The sequence below is a fragment of the Babylonia areolata genome, chromosome 25 (assembly GCF_041734735.1).
Source record: "Babylonia areolata isolate BAREFJ2019XMU chromosome 25, ASM4173473v1, whole genome shotgun sequence".
Taxonomy (NCBI): Eukaryota; Metazoa; Mollusca; class Gastropoda; order Neogastropoda; family Buccinidae; genus Babylonia; species Babylonia areolata.
The window spans coordinates 39875454-39882953 of NC_134900.1; the positions used below are offsets into that span (position 1 = coordinate 39875454).

The 7500-nt window shown below is 52.3% G+C and overlaps 1 protein-coding gene across 2 annotated transcripts in view; it reads right to left on the reverse strand.

The window, feature by feature from the left end:
- Positions 1-7500, reverse strand: part of LOC143299630 (synapsin-like) — an 82861-nt gene that overhangs the window by 15538 nt on the left and 59823 nt on the right. The window lies entirely within an intron of this gene.

The window sequence follows — 7500 nt, forward strand, 5'->3', positions numbered from 1 at the left end:
TTGTTCATGTATGTAATTTAGATGCTGCTGTTGTGAATTTGACTCTTTTATTTCCTCTTCATCCTTAATTTTCTTGCCCAGAGGACGGGATGTAAACAAGCACATTGTGCTTAATCCTTGACCATCTTCAAATCAAATTTCGTGCGTCCGTCCGTTCGTTCGTTTCCTCCATATATATCTAAATATGTCTTGGTCAGTCTGTCTATATTTCTATATTTCAGTCTGACTGTCTATCTATCTATATATCATTAAGTATTTATACCGTGATGAATCTTGAGCTTTCACCAGTCATTAGCCAGTCTTTACACTGAGTGGAGGTGTGAGGAAGGGAAAGAGGTTTAAAGGCCAGTCTTTACACTGAGTGGAGGTGTGAGGAAGGGAAAGAGGTTTAAAGGCCAGTCTTTACACTGAGTGGAGGTGTGAGGAAGGGAAAGAGGTTTATTGTCCAGTCTTTACACTGAGTGGAGGTGTGAGGAAGGGAAAGTAGGTTTAAAGGCCAGTCTTTACACTGAGTGGAGGTATGAGGAAGGGAAAGAGGTTTAAAGGCCAGTCTTTACACTCAGTAGAGGTGCGAGGAAGGGAAAGAGGTTTAAAGACCAGTCTTTACACTGAGTAGAGGTGTGAAAGGGAAGGAGGTAGCTCACTCAAAGTGAAAGGTCCCGAGACACAGATAGAGCGTTGGCCGACTCCTCTGTCTGTCTGTCTGTCTGCCCCCCTTCTCTCTGTGTCTCCGTATTTTCATTTTTTATCTGTTTACACTGATGTCTCCATTGTAAGTGCAACAGTTCGGGGAGGGTGGTTAGAACCCACTATACGGATGATGTGCACCATCTATTATCGTTCTTTTTCTTATCATCATCATCATCATTAGCAGTAGCAGCAACATTATCATGATTATGATTATGATTAATAACAATAAACTGCATACAACATAGCATCACCAAGGAAGAGAAGCTAATGAAGGGGAAAGATGTGATAGATAAGAACTGAAGTCAACTTTTAAAATGTATCATTTTTATGAAAACAAGTTAAAAAAAAAGAAAAAAAAAGCCATTAAAGAAAAACAACAACTTCTGAATTGACACCACATATAAATAAAATTTAATGCATGCAGATTACTCAGTCACTCACTCACACACTCTGTCACTCTCCCACTCATCCACTCAGTCACTCACTCACACACTCTGTCACTCTCCCACTCATCCACTCAGTCACTCACTCACACACTCTGTCACTCTCCCACTCATCCACTCAGTCACTCACTCACACACTCTGTCACTCTCCCACTCATCCACTCAGTCACTCACTCACACACTCTGTCACTCTCCCACTCATCCATTCAGTCACTCACACACTCCGTCACTCTCCCACTCATCCATTCAGTCACTCACTCACACACTCCGTCACTCTCCCACTCATCCATTCAGTCACTCACACACTCTGTCACTCTCCCACTCATCCATTCAGTCACTCACACACTCCGTCACTCTCCCACTCATCCATTCAGTCACTCACACACTCCGTCACTCTCCCACTCATCCATTCAGTCACTCACACACTCCGTCACTCTCCCACTCATCCATTCAGTCACTCACTCACACACTGACTCTCTTCCTTCCCCTCATTCATTAACTGACTCACTCATTCACTCACTGATTTACTCAGCCACTTTTCCACTCATTCACTTACTGGCTCACTCAGTCACTCACACAATCACTCATCCACTAACTGACGATTGAAGCCAAGCAACTCCTTGCCAATTCTATTTGGCAAGAATACCGTTAGAACAGGAATCGATATTTCGGAAGTTGGGAAAGGCCGAAGTGGGCGGGGGGTGAGGGTGAAGGGGGTATGCCTGGGAAGGTGGGGGTGAACAGTGAAGCAACTCCCGTGTGTGTGTGTGTGTGTGTGTGTGTGTGTGTGTGTGTGTGTGTGTGTGTGTGTGTGTGTGTGTGTGTGTGTGTGTGTGTGTCCATTTTTGCCCCTGCCATTTAGGCAGCCATACCTCGTTTACTGGGGTGTGCATTCTCTCTCTCTCTCTCTCTCTCTCTCTCTCTCTCTTCCCTTTCCTCCCCTCTCTGTCTGTCTGTTGTTGTTTAACCCGGTGTGTGTGTGTGTGTGTGTGTGTGTGTGTGTGCGCGCGTGCGCGCGCGTGTGTGTCTGTGTTTGTGTCTGTGTCTGTGTGTGTCTGTGTGCCTGTGTGTTTGTGTATGCCTGTGTCTGTGTTCATGCGTGTCTGTGTGTGTCTGTGTCTTTGTGTGTCTGTGTCTGTGAGTGTTTGGTGAGGGTGAGGTGGAGTGGGATGAGGTGGGGGAGGGGGGAGGTGAAGAAGATGAGTTGGACATCCAAACGGAAGAGAACACCAGTGGCCACATGAAGCTTGTGGTGATGAACACTCTCATCATATTCATTGATCTGTGCTACCGAGCGATCGATTCTTGTTGTTGAAAGAATGGTCTGTAAACAACAAAGACTCTGGCACCAGTGGCAGCCAGCTTGTGTTGTGCTGTGTGGTGTGTTGTGCTGTGTGGTGTGTGTTGTGCTGTGTGGTGTGTTGTGCTGTGTGGTGTGTGTTGTGCTGTGTGGTGTGTTGTGCTGTGTGGTGTGTGTTGTGCTGTGTGGTGTGTGATGTGCTGTGTGGTATGTTGTGCTGTGTGGTGTGTGTTGGGCTGTGTGTTGTGTTGTGCTGTGTGGTGTGTGTTGGGCTGTGTGGTGTGTTGTGCTGTGTGGTGTGTGTTGGGCTGTGTGGTGTGTGCTGTGTGGTGTGTGTTGGGCTGTGTGTTGTGTGTTGTGTGTGTTGTGCTGTGTGGTGTGTTGTGCTGTGTGGTGTGTGTTGGGCTGTGTGGTGTGTGTTGGGCTGTGTGGTGTGTTGTGCTGTGTGGTGTGTGTTGGGCTGTGTGGTGTGTGTTGTGCTGTGTGGTGTGTTGTGCTGTGTGGTGTGTGTTGTGCTGTGTGGTGTGTGTTGTGCTGTGTGGTGTGTGCTGGGCTGTGTGGTGTGTGTTGTGCTGTGTGGTGTGTGTTGGGCTGTGTTGTGTGTGTTGGGCTGTGTGGTGTGTGATGTGCTGTGTGGTGTGTTGTGCTGTGTGGTGTGTGTTGTGATGTGTGGTGTGTGTTGTGATGTGTGGTGTGTAGGGCTGTGTGGTGTGTAGGGCTGTGTGGTGTGTGTTGTGCTGTGTGGTGTGTAGGGCTGTGTGGCGTGTGTTGTGCTGTGTGTTGTGTTGTGCTGTGTGGTGTGTGTTGGGCTGTGTGGTGTGTGTTGGGCTGTGTGGTGTGTGTTGTGCTGTGGTGTGTGTTGTGTTGTGTGGTGTGTGTTGTGCTGTGGTGTGTGTTGTGCTGTGTGGTGTGTGTAGGGCTGTGTGGTGTGTAGGGCTGTGTGGTGTGTGTAGGGCTGTGTGGTGTGTGTTGGGCTGTGTGGTGTGTTGGGCTGTGTGGTGTGTGATGTGTGTTGTGCTGTGTGGTGTGTAGGGCTGTTTGGTGTGTAGGGCTGTTTGGTGTGTAGGGCTGTGTGGTGTGTGTAGGGCTGTGTTGTGTGTGTTGGGCTGTGTGGTGTGTGTTGGGCTGTGTGGGGTGTAGGGCTGTGTGGTGTGTGTTGTGCTGTGTGGTGTGTTGTGCTGTGGTGTGTATTGGGCTGTGTGGTGTGTGTTGTGCTGTGTGGTGTGTAGGGCTGTGTGGTGTGTGGTGTGTGTTGGGCTGTGTGGTGTGTGGTGTGTGTTGGGCTGTGTGGTGTGTGTTGGGCTGTGTGGTGTGTGTTGTGCTGTGTGGTGTGTAGGGCTGTGTGGTGTGTGTTGTGCTGTGTGGTGTGTAGGGCTGTGTGGTGTGTGTTGTGCTGTGTGGTGTGTAGGGCTGTGTGTTGTGTGTTGTGCTGTGTGGTGTGTAGGGCTGTGTGGTGTGTGTTGTGCTGTGTGGTGTGTAGGGCTGTGTGTTGTGTTGTGCTGTGTGGTGTGTGTAGGGCTGTGTGGTGTGTGTTGGGCTGTGTGGTGTGTGTTGTGCTGTATGGTGTGTAGGGCTGTGTGGTGTGTGTTGGGCTGTGTGGTGTGTGGTGTGCTGTGTGGTGTGTGTTGGGCTGTGTGGTGTGTGTTGTGCTGTGTGGTGTGTGTTGGGCTGTGTGGTGTGTGTTGGGCTGTGTGGTGTGTGTTGTGCTGTGTGGTGTGTGTTGTGCTGTGTGGTGTGTAGGGCTGTGTGGTGTGTGTAGGGCTGTGTGGTGTGTGTAGGGCTGTGTGGTGTGTGTTGGGCTGTGTTGGCTGTGTGATGTGCTGTGTGGTGTGTTGTGCTGTGTGGTGTGTGTTGTGATGTGTGGTGTGTGCTGTGATGTGTGGTGTGTAGGGCTGTGTGGTGTGTAGGGCTGTGTGGTGTGTGTTGTGCTGTGTGGTGTGTGTTGTGATGTGTGGTGTGTAGGGCTGTGTGGTGTGTAGGGCTGTGTGGTGTGTGTTGTGCTGTGTGGTGTGTAGGGCTGTGTGGTGTGTGTTGTGCTGTGTGTTGTGTTGTGCTGTGTGGTGTGTGTTGTGCTGTGTGGTGTGTGTTGTGCTGTGTGGTGTGTGTTGTGCTGTGGTGTGTGTTGTGTTGTGTGGTGTGTGTTGTGCTGTGGTGTGTGTTGTGCTGTGTGGTGTGTGTAGGGCTGTGTGGTGTGTAGGGCTGTGTGGTGTGTGTAGGGCTGTGTGGTGTGTTGGGCTGTGTGGTGTGTTGGGCTGTGTGGTGTGTGTTGTGCTGTGTGGTGTGTTGGGCTGTGTGGTGTGTGTAGGGCTGTTTGGTGTGTAGGGCTGTTTGGTGTGTAGGGCTGTGTGGTGTGTGTTGGGCTGTGTTGTGTGTGTTGGGCTGTGTGGTGTGTTGGGCTGTGTGGTGTGTGATGTGTGTTGGGCTGTGTGGTGTGTTGGGCTGTGTGGTGTGTAGGGCTGTTTGGTGTGTAGGGCTGTTTGGTGTGTAGGGCTGTGTGGTGTGTGTAGGGCTGTGTGGTGTGTGTTGTGCTGTGTGGTGTGTGTTGGGCTGTGTGGTGTGTGTTGGGCTGTGTGGTGTGTGTTGTGCTGTGTGGTGTGTGTAGGGCTGTGTGGTGTGTAGGGCTGTGTGGTGTGTGTTGTGCTGTGTGGTGTGTTGTGCTGTGGTGTGTATTGGGCTGTGTGGTGTGTGTTGTGCTGTGTGGTGTGTTGTGCTGTGGTGTGTATTGGGCTGTGTGGTGTGTGTTGTGCTGTGTGGTGTGTTGGGCTGTGTGGTGTGTAGGGCTGTGTGGTGTGTGTTGTGCTGTGTGGTGTGTAGGGCTGTGTGGTGTGTGTTGTGCTGTGTGGTGTGTAGGGCTGTGTGTTGTGTGTTGTGCTGTGTGGTGTGTAGGGCTGTGTGGTGTGTGTTGTGCTGTGTGGTGTGTTGGGCTGTGTGGTGTGTGTTGTGCTGTGTGGTGTGTAGGGCTGTGTGGTGTGTGTTGTGCTGTGTGGTGTGTAGGGCTGTGTGTTGTGTGTTGTGCTGTGTGGTGTGTAGGGCTGTGTGGTGTGTGTTGTGCTGTGTGGTGTGTAGGGCTGTGTGTTGTGTTGTGCTGTGTGGTGTGTGTAGGGCTGTGTGGTGTGTGTAGGGCTGTGTGGTGTGTGTAGGGCTGTGTGGTGTGTGTTGTGCTGTGTGGTGTGTGTTGGGCTGTGTGGTGTGTGTTGTGCTGTGTGGTGTGTAGGGCTGTGTGGTGTGTGTTGGGCTGTGTGGTGTGTGTTGTGCTGTGTGGTGTGTAGGGCTGTGTGGTGTGTGTTGGGCTGTGTGGTGTGTGGTGTGCTGTGTGGTGTGTGTTGTGCTGTGTGGTGTGTGTTGTGCTGTGTGGTGTGTGTTGTGGTGTGTGTTGTGCTGTGTGGTGTGTTGGGCTGTGTGGTGTGTGTTGTGCTGTGTGGTGTGTATTGGGCTGTGTGGTGTGTAGGGCTGTGTGGTGTGTGTAGGGCTGTGTGGTGTGTGTTGTGGTGTGTGGTGTGTAGGGCTGTGTTGTGTGTAGGGCTGTGTGGTGTGTGTAGGGCTGTGTGGTGTGTGTTGTGCTGTGGTGTGTATTGGGCTGTGTGGTGTGTGTAGGGCTGTGTGGTGTGTAGGGCTGTGTGGTGTGTGTTGTGCTGTGTGGTGTGTGTTGGGCTGTGTGTTGTGTGTTGGGCTGTGTGGTGTGTGTTGTGCTGTGTGGTGTGTTGGGCTGTGCGTTGTGTGTTGTGGTGTGTGGTGTGTAGGGCTGTGTTGTGTGTGTTGTGCTGTGTGGTGTGTGTTGGGCTGTGTGGTGTGTGGTGTGTGTTGGGCTGTGTGGTGTGTGTAGGCCTGTGTGGTGTGTAGGGCTGTGTGGTGTGTGTTGGGCTGTGTGGTGTGTGTTGGGCTGTGTGGTGTGTGTTGTGCTGTGGTGTGTGTAGGCCTGTGTGGTGTGTAGGGCTGTGTGGTGTGTGTTGGGCTGTGTGGTGTGTGTTGGGCTGTGTGGTGTGTTGGGCTGTGTGGTGTGTGTGTGGGGTGTGTAGGGCTGTATGGTATGTGCTGGGCTGTGTGGTGTGTTGGGCTGTGTGGTGTGTTGGGCTGTGTGGTGTGTGTTGGGCTGTGTGGTGTGTTGGGCTGTGTGGTGTGTTGGGCTGTGTGGTGTGTGTTGGGCTGTGTGGTGTGTTGGGCTGTGTGGTGTGTAGGGCTGTGTGGTGTGTGTTGGGCTGTGGTGTGTGTTGGGCTGTGTGGTGTGTTGGGCTGTGTGGTGTGTGTTATGCTGTGTGGTGTGTTGGGCTGTGTGGTGTGTGTTGGGCTGTGTGGTGTGTTGGGCTGTGCGGTGTGGGTTGGGGTGGGGGAACAAACAGTGTGATGTGGGTTGGGGTGGGGGAACAGTGTGATGTGGGTTGGGGTGGGGGAACAAACAGTGTGATGTGGGTTGGGGTGGGGGAACAAACAGTGTGATGTGGGTTGGGGTGGGGGAACAAACAGTGTGATGTGGGTTGGGGTGTGGAAACAAACAGTGTGATGTGGGGTTGGGGTGGGGGAACAAACAGTGTGATGTGGGTTGGGGTGTGGGAACAAACAGTGTGATGTGGGTTGGGGTGGGGGAACAAACAGTGTGATGTGGGTTGGGGTGGGCGAACAGTGTGATGTGGGTTGGGGTGTGGGAACAGTGTGATGTGGGTTGGGGTGGGGGAACAAACAGTGTGATGTGGGTTGGGGTGGCACACTGTTGGGTTGGGGTGGGGGAACAGTGTGATGTGGGTTGGGGTGGGGGAACAAACAGTGTGATGTGGGTTGGGGTGGGGGAACAAACAGTGTGATGTGGGTTGGGGTGTGGGAACAGTGTGATATGGGTTGGGGTGGGGGAACAGTGTGATGTGGGTTGGGGTGTGGGAACAGTGTGATGTGGGTTGGGGTGGGGGAACAGTGTGATGTGGGTTGGGGTGGGGGAACAGTGTGATGTGGGGTGGGGTGGGGGAACAGTGTGATGTGGGTTGGGGTGGCACACTGTGGGGTTGGGGTGGGGGAATAATAGAAACAGGCAGAACAACGGGTGGCGCTGTACTGTGGCGACACGCTGTCCCTGGGGAG